Source organism: Erithacus rubecula (genome assembly GCF_903797595.1).
Source record: "Erithacus rubecula genome assembly, chromosome: 4".
NCBI lineage: Eukaryota > Metazoa > Chordata > Aves > Passeriformes > Muscicapidae > Erithacus > Erithacus rubecula.
In genome coordinates, this window is record NC_136686.1 from 39,247,389 (window position 1) to 39,265,489 (window position 18,101).

The 18,101-nt window shown below is 34.5% G+C and overlaps 1 protein-coding gene across 3 annotated transcripts in view; it reads right to left on the reverse strand.

Annotated features, from left to right (window-relative positions):
- The window catches only part of SLC16A7 (solute carrier family 16 member 7), a 78,787-nt gene that overhangs the window by 38,294 nt on the left and 22,392 nt on the right, over positions 1-18,101 (reverse strand). Inside the window, exon 2 of one of the 3 annotated variants that reach the window (XM_079304691.1) lies at positions 7,970-8,062. The exons of the other annotated variants lie outside the window; for them this stretch is intronic. The gene's annotated coding sequence lies outside the window, so the exon portion shown is untranslated. The remainder of the gene's footprint in view (positions 1-7,969; positions 8,063-18,101) is intronic. 3 annotated transcript variants of the gene reach the window in all.

Below are 18,101 nucleotides of genomic sequence, written 5' to 3' on the forward strand. Positions count from 1 at the left end.
TCACCAACTTCTATAAGTTATTGACATAATCTTGGGAACTACTTTGAACCTTTGAAGAAAAACATATCTTGTTAGTTTTGTGAGAAGGCTTTGCTCCCACTTGAGATTTTTTTTTTTTTTTTTCTGGAGAAAGGGAAGACGTGAAAAGACTGTAAGGTAGCAAAAGAGTCTGTTCTCTGCTTTTAGCTCTAACTACTCAGAGGCAAGTAGTTCCTAAGGAGCTCTGGTACCTAGCCTTAAAAACAGGCTAATTGTCCTGAAATGGGAAAATAGTCTCCTATTTGTCTGTATTTAGAGACTAAGGAGTATGTGATAAATAAAACCCAGATAGATGAAAGATGCACTCAGAGTCAGACTTCACTGCCTTTTTTCCACTAGGGTCTAATCTTCAGGACAAATATACCCTGTGTGAGACCAAAAGTACTTAAAAAGTGTCCAGGCTAGAGAGCATTTTAGAAACCTGTTCTCCTACAGGCTTGAATCTAAGGGTCATGTCTGTAAGTGCTTTCCAGACCCCTATGTGACAAAAATATAAACTTACATATAATATATTACATTAAATTGTATTTAAAGGGCTAATGTTAAAATTTGCTACCCTTGCTAAAAATCTAAACAAAAATAATCCCAAAATCACCACTGTAATTTAAAGCCTATTTCACTTCATTCTTAAAAATATACCTACAGGTATTTTAAATATAAATCACTAGCTTATTGAGAAACAAAACTTTTTCTTTTTTCTTGAAGAGCAGATGAAGGAACTGGCTCTAAATATTCATATCTATGAAAAAAAATGGAATTATTTGCAGCTAAGAATCATTATTGTGGTGTACTTGTCATCCCCTTGAAGCAGTAACAAAGCAAATGCTTGAAGCAGTGTGGGAAAGCAAGAGCCCCTCACACATCCAAGGCAGATGTATGCATATCATTGTTCCAACTGTCTAGGAGGTTGGCAGAGGCAGGCTCTGTGAAGGGAAGCAGAAAAGAGGGAAAGACTCATGCTGTAAGATAAAACTAAAAGAGCAATCCCTATAACTTTCTTTCTTAGGGTCTATCATTTCAATGGAATGATTCTTAGGAACAGCATCAACTGGGCAGATAATTGGATGTTACAGCAAAAACTTTTTGCTGAGCTATACAAGGATGATTGCAGATCTGAGCTCCTGATGGCTGTGGGAATATTCCCAGAATAAAAGAACATGCTGAGTTGGAAAGGATCCACAAGGATCATCAAATCCAACTCTCACCCCTGCACAGGACACCCCAAGAATCACACCACACACCTGGGAGTATTGCCCAAACACTTGAACTCTGTCAGGCTGGTGCTGTGACCACTTCCTTATTCCAGTGCCAAACACCCTCTGGGTAAAAAGCCTTTTCCTAATATCCAACCCAAACATCCCCTGACACAGCTTCAGGCCAATCTCTCTGTCTGTCACAGGTCACCACAGAGAGGAGATCAGTGCCTGCCTCTTCCTCACGAGGAAGTTGCAGAGCACAGGGGTCTCCCCTCAGTCTCCTGCTCTCCAGGCTGAACACACCAAGTGACCTCAGCCACTCCTCACACAGCTTCCTCTCAAGGCCTTTCACCATCTTTGTTACACTCCTCTGGACACTCTCTAATAGTTTTATGTCTTTTTTATATTGTGGTGGCCAAAACTGCATGCAGTTTTCAACTGCACACATATTCAACTGCACACATATTCAAATGCACACATATTCAAGCTGAGGCTGCACCACTGCAGAGTGCATTTGAAGGTCTAATCCACCTTGACCAAGAATAAATGCATATCATGTAATGCCATTCTTCTTCTAGGAAGACTCAATATAGAATTACTGACACACATGTGAGTCCTGAAAGATACTCCCCTATAAAAAAGCAAAAACATATAAATTACACTGTTAGTGTAATTAAAATTTCATTTGCACTATGGCCAATACTTATTACTAAGTCAGTTAAGTGAGGTTTTTACAGTACTGGAACCTCCATCTGAGAAAATTACATTGCAAATATATTGGAATTGTTACATCATTGATATCAGATTTGGAGCATTGCTAAGCCAGTAGTGAGATAACAAACATAATCTGCCAAAACTAATATTAATTCAGTATTTATAATTAATATTATTTTTCCCCATTTTAGTTTTCTAGTTGTTTATTTATTTGAAATTTCATATGTTGTGCTGCCACAATCTCATGGGAATCCATTATCTGTATCCAAATCATAGTCATAAGCTGGGCTTCTATTCATCATGTCTTCTGTTATTATCTTTTTTTACTGTTTTTAAGGGAAACCTATTTCACTGGCTTACTCTGGATGACTAAATGCCAATATGACTAGAGTTAAGTGAAATGAATTCCAACCAAAGTGATTGCAATTCTGTTTTAATTACTTCAAAAAGACAGCTAATAGAATATCTAACCTAAAGAGGTTGTCACTCCACTCAAGCCGAAGTGCACTAAAATGAACAGTTGATGGCTAAATTGAAAATGCCAGCGATCCAGTCTGAATAATTGAACAGATTTAACAAAAAGTTGATTATAGTTGATGACAAATTCTGTTGAGCTGAAAAAATAAACCACCAAACTAATCAATGTTTCAAAAAGACCCAAACCAAAAATTTGTCCTGCCATTAAAGAACTAGTTTTAATAAACTCACCTTAACCCTTTGTAAGTAAAAGTCTTAGCTCCCTACACTGCAAGAGTATTGATAAAATTTTTAATTAATTTCTAACCACTCATACGATCTCTTAAATTCTAGCACTAATCCCTCATATTTAAGTATGGTGGTTACCAGAGTGACAACTTACAGATGATTGATATTTTTAACTCTTTTTGGAGCAATATTGAACTATTTTTGGTAACACCACACTTTAAACTACATCACCACAGTCATCTTCTCCAAATCTCACATTGAATAAATGTTTTAAAAAGAAGACTTCCCAGAATAACAGAATTCATGTCAATTTGGAGCCATATGTTTGATATATATCTGATGAATTCTGATGTTTGGAAACGAGGACTTGTAGGTTCATGCAATTGTAATATTTTATAAATGGAAGAACCAAGGTTTTAAGTCAGTGAAAATGGAGTTATCTGCACAGCTGCTGAACATTTCTAAGAAAATAAATAACATAATATTTCTAAAGCAGCAGAATTTCTATTATCAATAGTAACAGATATTCATTTTAATACCCTTCTTTCAATACTAAGCTGCAGGAAAAAATGTCAATTATGGGAAAAGCTAGCCTATTAGGCTGTACCACTACTTAATATTTCCAAAATCCAAATTCGTATCTTTTTATATAAACATGTAATTTGGAAGTGGCAATATTTAATTAATTTATTGCTGAAGATAATATTCACCTAAATATTTATCTAACAGCTGAGCATTTGAAATAAGGAAGATGCAATAGATTCCAATTGAAATTCTTCTGAGATTAATCTCTGTAAGCTTTATAGAAGTTACTCTGGGCTCTTGTCATCAGAATCCAGCCCTTGGCTGTCTTCTCTGCTCCAGTATTATGGCCCAGTGTATTTTTTGTACCTGTCCTACCACTCTTTTTAATCCTGGCCTAAAAGAAACATCTGTCCCATACTGGGAAAGTATTTTTCTTCTATTCTCGCACAACACATGACTCCCATGGGTGAAAATAGTTACTAAGGCTTAAGTCTTAGTGACAACTACTTAGATTATGTAATAGCAAGTAAACTGATCTGGATTCTGTTCCTAAGAGCATATGACAGGGAATATGCAGCAGGCCAAGGCTGGAAAACAACTCCAGACTGTAGAATTTTTATACAGGCTTCACATTTCATTTATTCCTGCCAATGTGGAAATTATTACTAGTTTAAGAAATTTTTCTCTATTACTAATAAAATGGACAAACTTAGGAATGCTTCTGATGACATAGTCTTTTAGAAGTGTGAACTGGGAGAAAGAGAGAGAGAGAGAGAGAGAGAGAATGAAAGAAAAAAAAGAGAGAGAAAGAAAGACAGAGAGAAAGAAAGAGAGAAAGAGAAAGAGAGAAAGAGAGAAAGAGAAAGAGAAAGAAAGAAAGAAAGAAAGAAAGAAAGAAAGAAAGAAAGAAAGAAAGAAAGAAAGAAAGAAAGAAAGAAAGAAAGAAAGAAAGAAAGAAAGAAAGAAAGAAAGAAAGAAAGAAAGAAAGAAAGAAAGAAAGAAAGAAAGAAAGAAAGAAAATTCTTTCCCACTAACAGAAGAGGTGAAATTTTTTTATGCATTTATAAAAAAATCAGTTTTAGAACTAAATCAGTGTGACTTTGCCAAACAAAGTGGAAGAGTTATAGAATTTCAACATTATTTTCACAGAGACATCTAACAGAGATTTTTTCCTAGCTGGAGGCACCAATTTTCATTAACTTTTATCTCATAACCAGTGATAGCCATGGCTCTAAAAAAAGCAAAATGTGACAGCAAAGTATGCTCCCCTCTCCAACAGTTTCCAGTTCCTGGCCAACACGTAATCACACAGTATCATGCCAGGTGTGTTAGCACAGTGCTTGTGCTTGGGACCATCCAGGGGCTATCCCTGAAGATGCACTTGCCCCTTCTGCAGAAATCAGATGTTAATAACACCTTGAGGACTGTGCAGGGGAATTTAACTTGTCTAACCACCCAACATTAAAGTCACCAGCCATGTCCATTCCACTCAATTTTCTGTCTTTCTTTTGCTGCTATTTATGCTGGAGAGAAATCATAAAAGAAACTCTATTCCTATCTAATAACCCACAATTTTGAGCAAATAGCTAAACAAAGGAGGCATACATTTACATGGGACAGTGAAGTACTTCACAGACACACTTGCCATCTCCTGATGACTAGACATGACAAATAGAAGCAGAAGAGCTGTGCTAGCTCAGTATCCCATTGAGGGAACTTAGCCTTGTTTGAGTATCATGGCATGGTGCTACATAAAATAAGTACACGTATGATGTTTATTCGTCCAGTCTGGAACATAATGATAAAAAAATTCATTTGAAGTATGTACCAAAGCTAACATAATTTAGGCAGTGGCAATGCTCTAACATAAACAAATACAGGGAAGGAAGAATTTGTGATTGTATTTGATTTCCATGGGAAGGAAGAGGATGTTTAATTACAAACTTACTATGTACTTTGTCCAAGTGTTAATGAGATGACCTGTGGTATATATACAAAACAACTTTAAAGACCAAGATGGTTTAATCAAATTCTGACATGTACTCCTCCACCCATTGTAAGAAACTGAGCATGGGGAGATCAAAAAACCTCTCTTGATTATTACAGAGACACTTTTTCCTAACGTAGAAAGTGTGCAACACCCAGAGTACAACACATTGCTGTACCTCTTAGAGAACAGTTCTACAATGCAACAGCAAAAACAAACATCAACCAATTTCCAGCAAGCTTAACAAGCTTTAGAATCTATCAAGGGTTTTATGTAAATCATATTGTTTATACATGCATCATTTGTAACTTTTTTATTCTGTCACTACCTGGGTATTCCTAATGGAATACCCAGAATATACACATGAAGCCCGTGGTTCTGCTCTGGCACAGTGGCACTGAAAAGTTGTTGGGTGCTTGCCAATACACTCAAAGAGATGACCAACCACTGAAGAATTTATGAGAAGTTTCAGATCTTTCGTAAAAAGATAAAATAAAATAAAAGGATCTCCTTTCTCATGCTGATATCAAGAATTTCTGAAGAATCAATTTTGTCCCAATTTTTTGGTCATATCTTCCATATTTGAATCTCCTATTATAGATTTTCCATTTAATTCCAGCACTATGGATTTGGGTTAATACCATCTATATTCCAATTCCTTTACAATGAGAAACATAAGCCTTCTGGAACATAAACCTTTTGACTAGAACTTGCCAGCAATCTCAGCCTCATGCTCCTTTCAAACATTAAGGCAAGAGGAACTCTTTTTCTTAGTATGGACAATCCAAATAGGCAACTGCCTGGGTTGCAGACCCAAAGGTAGACCTGAAAGCTGAAGCCCTGAAGTGCAATAGTCTGTTAGCTACAGGATATTAACTTGCTTAAGCATTAGCTGTGTTTTAGCTGGCAAATTTCTCATTTTGCTTGACAGAGAATATGGGGTAGCAGTGATTCATTGCACAAAAGAAACCTGATAAATCCTCTACAAGATTCATTTTTGTTGAGGTGTGCTGGACTCTTAGCTGTGACACTTTTCCCACATACCAAAGTGCTTTGCTCTACATAACCCCTCTTTGCCAAAGCCATACTTATGTAAACAGACTCACAAGCATCAGCTTTTAAATTTCTGCATCATCGCAAGAAAAGCTTTACACTTCAGATTATTTTTCTGCAAACTGAGATAACATAATACCCCTTATTATTTAGAATCTAGAACAATAAATTTCAGATCCTCAAAATTTGACTATAATAGCTACATAGAAACACTAGTAGAGTTTACAAAAATATGTAGCAAATGAGAAAAGAAATACAAAGATCTCTGTGGCATTTGCATCTTGCAATTAGCAAAAGGGCACAAGAAAAATATTCACAGAAGGGACTAGTTAAGTCATATTTACCAGGAAGCTTAATAAATCAAGAGTAAACCATATCCAGTGTAGGGCAACAATCTCATCAATCTAAGAAATTAGTCTTGTCCCTTTCAGGACAGAAGTTTAATCAGTTCAGAGGCAAAACACTGAGTCGTGTTGTTCCTTGTAAAAAGCAGATGTATATACACATTTGGTTTATCCTGAGATCTGCTGAAGGCCCATGCACTCATAAGAGTTTAGACACACTTTCTATATGCAAAATTGTTTCTAATACATAGAAACATGTACAGCGCACTCTGCACACCTATTCATTTTGTCTTGATAACAAGACAAAAAAGAGCTAGTCAAGTTGTGTAAACCTCAAGGTTTTTCCTTGAAAACCAAAAGAATTCTGGGATTCAGAGCCTGAGAATTATAGTCCCCTGAAGACCACTTGCACTCTTCAAGACAGTAATATTCTTCTTTGTGTACAAAACAACTCTAGAGTTTGTGTGTTCTTCTAAAGCCTTTAAAAACATATCTTTTACTTCTTTTCACTGAAGTCTTAAACTATTACCTACCTATGCATAGATATGCACAGACTTTCCTATACATAAACTTTCACATACAGCCTGACTGCCTTCAAAGGGAAGTAAATGGATTTGAACTCCATTCAAGTTTTATTTAGCTAGATTCTTTCTCAGTCAATAGCTGCAGATGAAACAACCACCACCTCCTGGGATGACTCAGTTTAATTACAATATGGTTTCTTTTCAGATTCTTCTCCAAACACACTTTTCAATATTTCTCTCATCTCTGAAAATATTACTAGGTACACTGTGACATGTTCCTGAGGAGAAGTTTTTCTTGCTGCAATCTGATTCAAGCATAAAAACTATTTTCTATTAAACCCTAACATGATTATTTCATTTTCATTATATTTTGCAATTGGAATATTGAACAAGGAATTTGAGTTTGTCCTTTTTCTTTTCTTCCCTTGGAGTGAAGCATTGTAAAATTCATCAGTGAACAAAATGTTTATATGTAAAAAGAAACACTGGGTAAAACTAATTCTGCCCTAATGAACTCCAGACAAGTGGCTTTTATGTATAGAAAATCATGGTTTGTTTCTTTCCTTTTTCCCTAATACAATTCAAAAAAACATGCCTGTAAAATGCCACATGCATTTATTGTACCCTTTACATGATGAAAGAAGCATATCATGGAAGAACATATGTAAGCTGGGGGCTTGTGATTGTGTATCTCAGGAAATGGTACAAGGTATGTAGATGATAGTACCTATGGAATGAAATTTCAATGCACAGAGTTTTTTATTTGGCCTTTGTAGCAAAAATTGTGATTGGCTCCTGCATAATAAAACTGACTGTTAAAAGATGCAGCACTGACAAATCTTGAATTTTTAGGAAGTTAAAAAGGACAGTAACAGAATGTACCTGTTCAGATTTCCAGAGCAAATATCAGAGAGCAAAAAGATGAAGTAAATGTGTTGTTTTCATCTTCAATATGTGAGTAAATCTATAAACCCTCTGCAAAACAAAACAGGATTTTGAGGTGGAACGCATGAGACATAATGGCTTTAGCTTCTACCTGCTCTGCATAAGATCTAAACCTGCTGTGTAGGGTTAGCTATAGTCTTGAATACATTTCCAGTTCATACACATAACAAACAGCTATTATTACTACCCATTACAGCTGAGAATATTTTAAATGGTAGATTAACATAAAGTACTGTTTAATTTCCACCAATCAAAAGAAAATCATAGCCTTTTTCTAGCACCATCCCTAAATAAGATTATTATTTTAATATGCCAGTTCATGGATTTTTTTTTACAACCATTAAAAGGAAAAAAAAAATAGATATGCAAAGATGATGTACAAATTCTGAATATAAGTGATTTTTTTTTTTTTTTAAATACAGACTCCTTCTTTAATATTTCTAGAAAAGACAGAGTGGGGAACCCATACCTTACACATCAGGACAATAACAGAGCAGAAAAGCAATAACATAATGCAACAATCTGATTTTGAATGATGCAAACTTTGAATACTTTTCACATCCCACATTTGAACATGCAGGTAGGTGTTGGTTTCTACCAAGTGGATATGTATGCATCTACCTCCTGCAAAATAAACCATGAGTGCTCACTGAAGTTTTTTTTTTAAAAAAAGCTCCCTTGAACTTCATTTGCATTTGACAATTAATTCTGATCTGGAAGGCTGTCCCACAAAAAACAGGTTTAGAACAGGTAGTCTAATAATTGAATTGCTCTTAGATATAAAATAAACAGAATGAAACTCTGCACTTAGAATATTTATTCCGTTATATTGAATTGAGTACTATTAGAAAAGCCAAACACAGAGCTTTATATAGTTATATAGTTCTTAATAAGAATACTTGACCAAAACTGTGACCAGAAGCACTGCAAGAAAACATAAATACAAATCCAAACAAATGGGAACTCCTGCCATATAAAGTTGCATGGCTTCTGTGATGCAGGGAAAAAAACAAACATAAAACAAACACCTTCTTTGAGGCACGTAGGACAAAAATCACGTGTAAAGCTAACGCAATACTTCAGTAGATTTAAGGTTAAGATTAAGACTGAGTGATTGATTACTTAATTGCTTTTTTTTTTTTTTTTATGAGCATTACTTAATGCTCATCAGATGTACTTCAGACCAGTGGTAGAATCACCCATTATAATTTTTTCTTTTATAAATGCCCTGGTTTATCCTGCTTCCTTAAAATGTCAAGAAACAAAATCATCCAGTAGAATACACCCCATCTTTCTGCATTTTTCATTGCTATGGGTTGCTCCTAACATTTGGAAAAGGCTGTTCTGTCCATTGTCTGAGCCTTGAGTCATTCACACTCACCCTCTTAAAAACTTTCATAGTATTCACTGAAATATTCTGTATTTTAGCTTCTGCATGAGGAATGCCTCCAAAGTTCATTGGAAAATATGTTATTGCAGATACTGTGGAATTATTTAGTGTTTGGGGGGTTTTTTTGTGATTATAATAAAAACATACAAGTTAACACAGTTTGAAAGAAAATCATTACAAACAGCATCTTTCTCTTAAAACCTAAGACAGCAAAACAGGACAATATCCTTTGTCAGAAATGATTATAGAATATCAAAAATCACTCCGAGTTGTCAAAATTTCTGAGCCATAGTAATGATGTCGACATAAGCTAAACAAAAAGGTTGTACTCAGGCCTCCCTCATAATCACGTAATGAAAAAATAATTGACCATTTCATAGTTCACATAACCAATATGTGAATAAGTCTTTATGAAGAACCTATGCACAGCTACACCTTACTTCAAAGAATTTTTTTGTCTGTCAACAGAGGAAAGTGATGGTTTATTTAGTTTAATATATCCCACATACATGCTCTGATGTGAAATAATTTACTATCACCCTGCCATGTGCTGCTAAGTAACTTCAAAATCATTGATAATTGCTAATAAAGCACTTGAAATAAAGTGTCTATTTAAGCACAGCAAAGATGGCTCTAGGGCATATTTGCATCATGGGTCTGACATAAAATGGCTCCCTAACAATTCAAAATGGGGTCTTTATCCCTATCAATCACAAAGAAAGATATATTTTATTAACAAAGCATTATCCAAAATAGAATTATTATCTCCATTCTGGGATATTACACTTCACAGAAGAATGTGCATACAGATAAATTTAAATAGAATAATTGGTCGTAGATTTTTGTTTTATCTGGATATCAATGCTGAGTAGCTGAAAGTGAAAAATATGCAGCCTTTCTGAATTACAATGTTTATTTTATACATAGGCTAATGTACCCAGCTTAGAAAACATGGAGTTATTATCCAAGTGCCTAAAAAAAGAACTACCCACATCACTTAAAATAAACCAACAGTGTGACACGCCATTTAACAGGTAATCTCTAAAATGTAGAAAATTAAAAAATTACCTCATGCTGTTTACTTAATATACCAAATGGGAGTACAAATCCATCATAATAAAAGTTGGGGCATTTCTGACCATTTTAGAAGCACAACTTTAGCCCTGTAAGTCAACTAGGAAAAGAAATTTATGGGCCCTTACTATCATACAGCAGCTCTTTGAGGTTTTAATTGCCAGACTTTATATACATGGTTATTTTTATTATCACATACTAAGCTAACATGTGAAACTTATAGTCCTTTCTGTATCAAACTTTACTGTAGTGTAGTGAATTAAATGAGACCTGGTCAAATATGGTCTCCAATGCAAACAGCAAACAAGACCATTTTCTCCAACTATGAAAACCTCACAGTTACAGTTTAAGTGCCCCTATATATGTATCTATGTATGAATGTGTGTATGTAGATAGATAGATAGATAGATAGATAGATAGATAGATAGATAGATAGATAGATAGATAGATTATATAGATTATATATAGATGATATGGATATAGATTAGATATAGATATAGCTATAGCTATAGATATAGATACAGATATAGATAAATATATAAGTTACAAATATAGATATATAACTGGTGTTGTTATCATTTTCTGGCCTTTATGGGAATTCAGCAATGAGGGGGAGCTGTTGTAGAATAAACTGTCCATAAGCTTCTATTTTCCTCATTCAGTTTTTAGTGGGAGCCTATGTATTCTACTCAATGAAAGGTCTCTAACCTTGGATTATTTCTGCCCTTTGAAGCTGCCTTTTGCACAGATCACTGCCACAACTTACTTAGCCTATCTGCATTTTTAAAGCATTTATCACTGTAGCACTGCCACCAAAGTGGTGTCAACAATTAAAAAACAACAGGCAGGCTGTCTGCAGATAGGCAGGGGAATCTGTGTGTTCAAAATACTGTGAGATCATTAAGTTTCTCTTGATCCAGGGCAACATAAAAGAAATTAGGTTCTGCATAAAACTTTCTGAAATGAGAGTGGTAGTGGGGAATCCCAAATATCATAATTTTTGTGATGTATTTATTTTCCCTTATTTGTGAAAAACCATCAGTGCTTTGTTTATGCAAATCACTTTACCTTAATGGAGCAAAGGCCATTTCAGAAACTTTTCTCTCTTCCAAAATCAAATAAGATAAAATTAAAAAAAAAAAAAAAAGTCTAAAAAAGTTTCCCTCCCTAAAAAAAAAAAAAAGTAAAACTTCTATTATTTTAATGTGATTTTCTTATTTGGTCTAGTACAGTCATTCAAGATTTATAGATATATATACTTTGCAGGGTGAGCAAGTCTGGTTTTAGCTGAAAAGAGAAAAAAATCATTAAAGCCAACATTTCAGATGAGAAGTTTTAGTGATATGCGAAACCATTACAAATTAAAGCTAATACTCCAGTCTCTGAAAAAAATATTCTCATTTGTCTTCAGTAAAAACTTGGCATTTCAGTGCCAATCACATTTTTAATTGCAAGTGAATGAAGCCTAGTAGCAGTGCTAATTTGTTGACTGCATGCTAGCAACAGTCCCTCTACAGTTCATCCACATTATTTTTCCTAGGCAAAGAAATAAATATTTTTGATTATTCTGGATACAACAGATTCCATCTTCAGTGGGCCAAGTGGAAATCCAATATTCAAGTTGCTCTACTGGAAAAATATGACATTTCAATTTTGAAAATCTGGAATACAAATGCAGCAAGAATATTTTCTTTTTATTTTTTGCAAATGAAAGAAGCAATCTGTAAAAAAAGTCCAGTGTTCATCCTGATATGTACTGATTTACTGGAAAAAATGAAATTAAAGCTGGCTTTGGTGTTACACATCACTTAGCTGGAACTATACATGCAAAGTCCACATATTCAGCACTAATCAAGTTATTGCCTGTTTGCATTTTGCAGCATGAGCAAGTCCTTCTTTAAAAGACATGCACAGAAAAGGAGCAGATTAGCATTTTGCAATGCCAAAGTAGAATTCACTCATAAAAAAAGAAACAAAATTTTGCCATAAACAAATCAGGAAAGCATTCTGAGGGATTAGCATTGCATGAGTAACATTTTTTGAGGGCTTGATTTCTTCATCGCATTGATCTTATTTAAACAGTCTCTTATTTCTCCAATATTTTAGTATTTGTGCTCACAACTCAAGGATCTCAAGAGGCCTCAGCTGAGATTTGGCATCACAGTCTAACAAGGTCACCTTTTAGTCTCATGACCAGAGCTTTTGGTTCACCCTCATTGACCCTGCCTGTACTATATTCTGAGTTAAGTCATGCAAGGAGGTGGAAAGGATTATGCAAGAAAATGTGGGCAGGCTCAGTAACATGTATAACCTTATGCACTTCTTAGAAAAGAAGCACTCAACTCTCCCCTCCCAGCACAGTTTGCATCTCTCTGTGGTGATCTGCTGCCTTTTTCTTTCTGCCCTTTTCTAGCAAAGCCAGGCATAAATCCTGTACTTTCACATAAAATTAAAGGCATCTTTCTTTGTATGCTATGGCACAGTCACAGGTATTTTAGAAAACTATTTGTGGCTTGTTGACACCCTGAAGCATTTTTCCAATGGCCATTCTCACCTCAGCTGACCGGTACAGAACAACATGCCATTACTGGAGAAGAACTGCCATGCCAGAAAGCTTTCAACTGTGAAATCATTCAACAGATATAGGAAACAATACAGCCAACTGGGAAAAACTGCTGGGTTTTATCTGAAAGAATTTATCAACACAGAATTTCAGGGATGTTTAATAGCTGATACTTTCTTCATCAAGCGGTGTGATTAAACACTAGATTTAGGTAAATTTTATTCTCGGTAACTGTTTTCTTACTCTTTAGATTGTTTCCTGGTATCCAGCATGTACTCAGTTCCTTCTTTACAATTATCAGACTCATTATTTCCTGCAAGAAATACAGATGCATGGGCATGTCCAAAGACACCATTGGCCAACAGAGTGGAATGAGCACAGCCACAGATCTGCTACAATGAAGAAAATTGGTTTTTACCTTGAACAATCAGATCCTGAACCAAATTAGGGAGGAATATAAAAAGGAGTTAATAACTAGGGCCAGATGAGAGAAATATCTACCACAAACTTTTTTTCCTTCTCTCAATTTCAGAAGTCTTACACATAGGGGAGGGGGGAAAAGAGGGTAGGACACCAACCAGTCTTTATTATTGAAACAAAATTATGTAAAACTTTTCACAGAATATTTTAATAGAAGTTTCCAGCAATTAAATCTATATGAAACTTGGGCTTTGGATTTGATTTTTTGCCAACATGTCTGAGACAAAACTTATACAAAACATAAATGTTGATGCCAAAGTAGTTGAAAAAAAATATTAATTGAAATAGGCAAACAAACAAAATCAATATTATTTTAAAACCTGTTGAAATAATTCTCCAGATTCATTCTCTATTGGATGCACGTCTGTCTCATCTGTGCATGCAAACGTTAAAAGAAGCTTCTCTAGGAAAAAAAAAAAAAAAATCTTACAACTGTTCAGCTTTCAATGAGGACTCAGAAATTATTTTTTTAATTGACCAGTTATTTAATGAATCTCAATTTCTGAGTGTTCAACTCATGTCATGCCAAAGAAAAGACTGATTTTCAGAAACTGTAGAAAACACATTCTGCAAAGTAACATGGTATAATTAGGATATAAGGCAATAGAAATATGATTTAATTTATGCAAGACACTGACCAAGTATTTCAAAATTATCTCTTAAATCAGAAATCATTAAGTAGCAATGATGCTCATGTTACCTTCCAATTTCAAAACTGAAATTTCCATTTTAAGAATATGCAAGAAACTTCATCTCACTAATGCAAATGAAGAATAGGATCAGTACTTAATATCCAACACACTGGTTTGTATGTACCAAAACCAATTTAAGCGTATAACACATGGTATGTAGTATTTTCTCAAGCAGGAGAAACAAGGCAAATAAACCAGACAGAGAAATATTGACAATTATGTTAAAAGGCATAAAAGCATATCAAAACCAGATTTATTTTAGTTGTGTTCCACATAAGCTCAGAAATAACTCTACATCCTACACAACCTATTGCAGGACCTGAACTACAAAACTGTTTGCTGCTACCTGACAAGAGTAATTAATGATCTACCAAAAATGACACGGAAGTAAATCTTACACTAACAGGAAAAGTTGCCTGAATCCAGACAAATGAACCAAGGCATGCTGTACTACAGCATGGCTTAAGTACAATTTTCCTACTTGCATGGCATGCCTGTGACAAATACAGCCTGAGGTTTCCAACAACAGAGATGCTGTTATGGCAACTGTATAGGGTAATAAAAGAAACCTTGTAAAAACCACACGTGACAAAAGTTGAAAGGAAAGTCACAGAAAGTAATTGCTTCTCTGAAGCTGGGCTTGCTGCTATTCTTTGAATTTCTTTCATGTCTGCTTGTTATTCTGTATATTACAATAATTCTGTAATGAAATTACTTTTATCAGCACTATAGGTATGCACATAATGTTAAATGCTGAAATGACAAATTTGTAAAGCAAGCTTGAGGCTCAAAGAATATAGTGACATTTGGTTATTATATAATTATAACATCAGTCCATTATCCTTAATGGACTTCATCCTCACTTACAGAGCACAGGAAAGAAAAAAAAAGTTGGTTCTCTATTCATAAATGTGTTAGGATGATCAAAACCTGAAAAAGTTTATGTGCCTTTGAGACTTCCATGATAATTTTTTCTTAATACCTGTGTAAACCAGTAAAGCATTCTGATTTTTAATATAGAGATGTGGAAATTTGATGGAAGAGAAATCAAGGTGAAAATAAATCAATAAAGAACAGCAGATAAAAAGATTAAAATAAGTACCAAAAATTTTTAAGGAAATGTGCTGATGTAACAACTGGTAGATTTGTGGCAATATTAATACAATGTAAATAACTTTTACAACTTGTAATGATGTCAAAACTTCTTCCTGACATCTTCTCCCAGACATAGTGTCTATAGAAACCTAGCACTTCTAATGTTCAACATACCTTTTCAGTTCTGAGCAGGCAGAATCACATTTGTACTTTTCATACTGTACAACAAAAGAAAAGATCAACAAGTGGCTAAATGCCAGTAACCAGGCACTTCTAAATCAGGCTACAGGTTAAGAAAAATCCTCTTTCCTGTTCATTATAGAGTCAAACATACTTCAGAAATTATAGTACTCACCATGAAAAAATAAACAGGCAGTGCTTTCAAAACAAGTTCAGATACTGCCCTCATAAGAAATAAGGAAATAGTGGAAGTTAGCCTTTGTGTGAAAGAATGCTTCTCTTGAATTTTTGAGATTCTACATTGCCATTTTGAGATTTTAGAATGAGGTATCTCACAAACCAAGATCTAGCTCATTAGTTTAAGATTACTCTCAGATTCATCAGTAATGTTTTTGTCTGATGCCCCATTACATGTGGCCATCAGGATACAGACATAAGGACAGTTATTTACAAGGAAAAATATTTTCAACTTCTTAAATATTATGGGTAGCAGGGAAAGAAGGATGAGGACTTAATATGTAGCTAAAACACTAAATTTCCCATGTAACATAAGGAAATTAATACATATCTACTTATCTGCAAATTTAAGTCAAAATTGCCCTTCAGCAACCTGATAGAAATGAAATGTTCCCCAGGAATAGATATCAACTGTTAACCCAGGTTTTAGAAGTGATTTGGTGTCTCAATGCAATAACTAATGAATCTGCATTTCTGTCATTGTTCTGTTTCACTGTATGTATAATGCTTCTATTTGGGAAGGACTTGCAATTTCTCCTCAAATCTTCCATTTCAATCCTACAATACCTGCCAAATCATGAGCCTTGCAGCATGATTTGATTGCACACAGGGCTAGCAGCACTATTTTCCTCAGTTTGCATCAACTGTTTAAATTACAGTAACTTTTATTTTGGAACTAATGATATTTTCCCAAACACAAAATGTTTCTGCATTGTCAGTCTGTTTAATCAGTGTTACACAAGAATACTGGGCGCTTGAGCCTAAAATTATGTATATTTGCATGCCATTATCTTCTCTTACTGCTATCACACGACTAATTCTGCTGCACTGTGGCCAGATGTTAGTATATACTGCTGATGTACATCATTGTTGCCAACTCAAAGATTAATATCATGGGATAATTTTTAACAAATAAAATACTTACTGAGGGACAGAAAACAATGTGTTTTATGTGAAGGATGCAATGCATCCCACAACACCTTTTTTATAGACTGTAATTAATATTTTCATACATGATAGAATGTCTTCCTCATAAGTCAGATATAAAATATTAAACAAAAAAATCTATTGTTTTTTCCAATGGCATGTTTCATATTGATTGATACAAACTAGGTTTCCTATTAATACATGAAGATCATTCATTGCTAAAGCAAAAATTTCTCGTCTACAGAATTACATTCCTGTTCACCTCTTCCCTTATTTTCATGTTAAAAATTACTCATTTTAAAATGAAAAATTTACCTCAATTTAAAATTGAGGACATATCAATAATTTTATGCATTGCAGTGATACTAAAATTCAATTCCTACTCTCTGAAAAGAGAAAGAAAGAAAGAAAGAAAGAAAGAAAGAAAGAAAGAAAGAAAGAAAGAAAGAAAGAAAGAAAGAAAGAAAGAAAGAAAGAAAGAAAGAAAGAAAGAAAGAAAGAAAGAAAGAAAGAAAGAAAGAAAGAAAGAGTTCAAACCCTTTAACATACAAAAGTAGATGCCCAAAAGCCCAGACAGCCCAAAATATCTATTATCTACTATCTACTATATCCCTATTTTAGTACAGTAATGGCCTACTTGTGATTAGTGATTTAAAGTGCCTGTAATGTCATGTTTGTTTAAAATACTCTTTAAAGATTTACAATTCCATGAAGTGGGATTTCTTCTCTCTTTTCTACTTTTCTTTATTTCTCAACTTAGTATCTTAAAGTTCCTCTTTGGTAGGCATGAAGGTGCATGAAACAAAAAATTACTTCTTCCTCATACTATGCTCATTCTTCTGATTTGCACAAGGTGTCATTTTGTCTGAAATAATAAGTTTTTTGAAGTTAACTTTTAACCTTAAGATGAGTGAATTTAGTAACAGGGAGAAGGGTGATGGCTTTCCCTCTTGCCTCTTAAGGATTTCTGCATTTAAGTATCTAAACTTGGCTAATGGTGCCCCAAAACAGCTGATTTTTTTATCTTGTAGTCCCATTCCTTTGTCCTAATCCAGAAAACACCAACAGGAAGAGATTTCTGTCTGCTTCTCATGGAGCATTCTTCATGATACATTTCACGTCATTCATACCAGTTACCTCCTCAGTTCTTTTGCCTTTCAACTGCATGTTTCAAGCATGTGTCATTCCCTTTATCCAAAAGAGCCAATCCTAAGGGTCTCAAAAAGATTTTTTTTCCCAGATCAGCTGTCCTAGTTTTGCCTTTTTTTTTTTTTTCTCTTCCTCTCAATGTAATACATTCTCAGCACATGCTGCTTGAGTTGCACACCACCATCAGGTGTTCAGCTGAAGTTACAATGACCTCAGGCTGAAGTTATATGAACCTGCCCTTTGCATTTCAGATTAAGTTTTTCTGGTGCCCAAATTCAGATG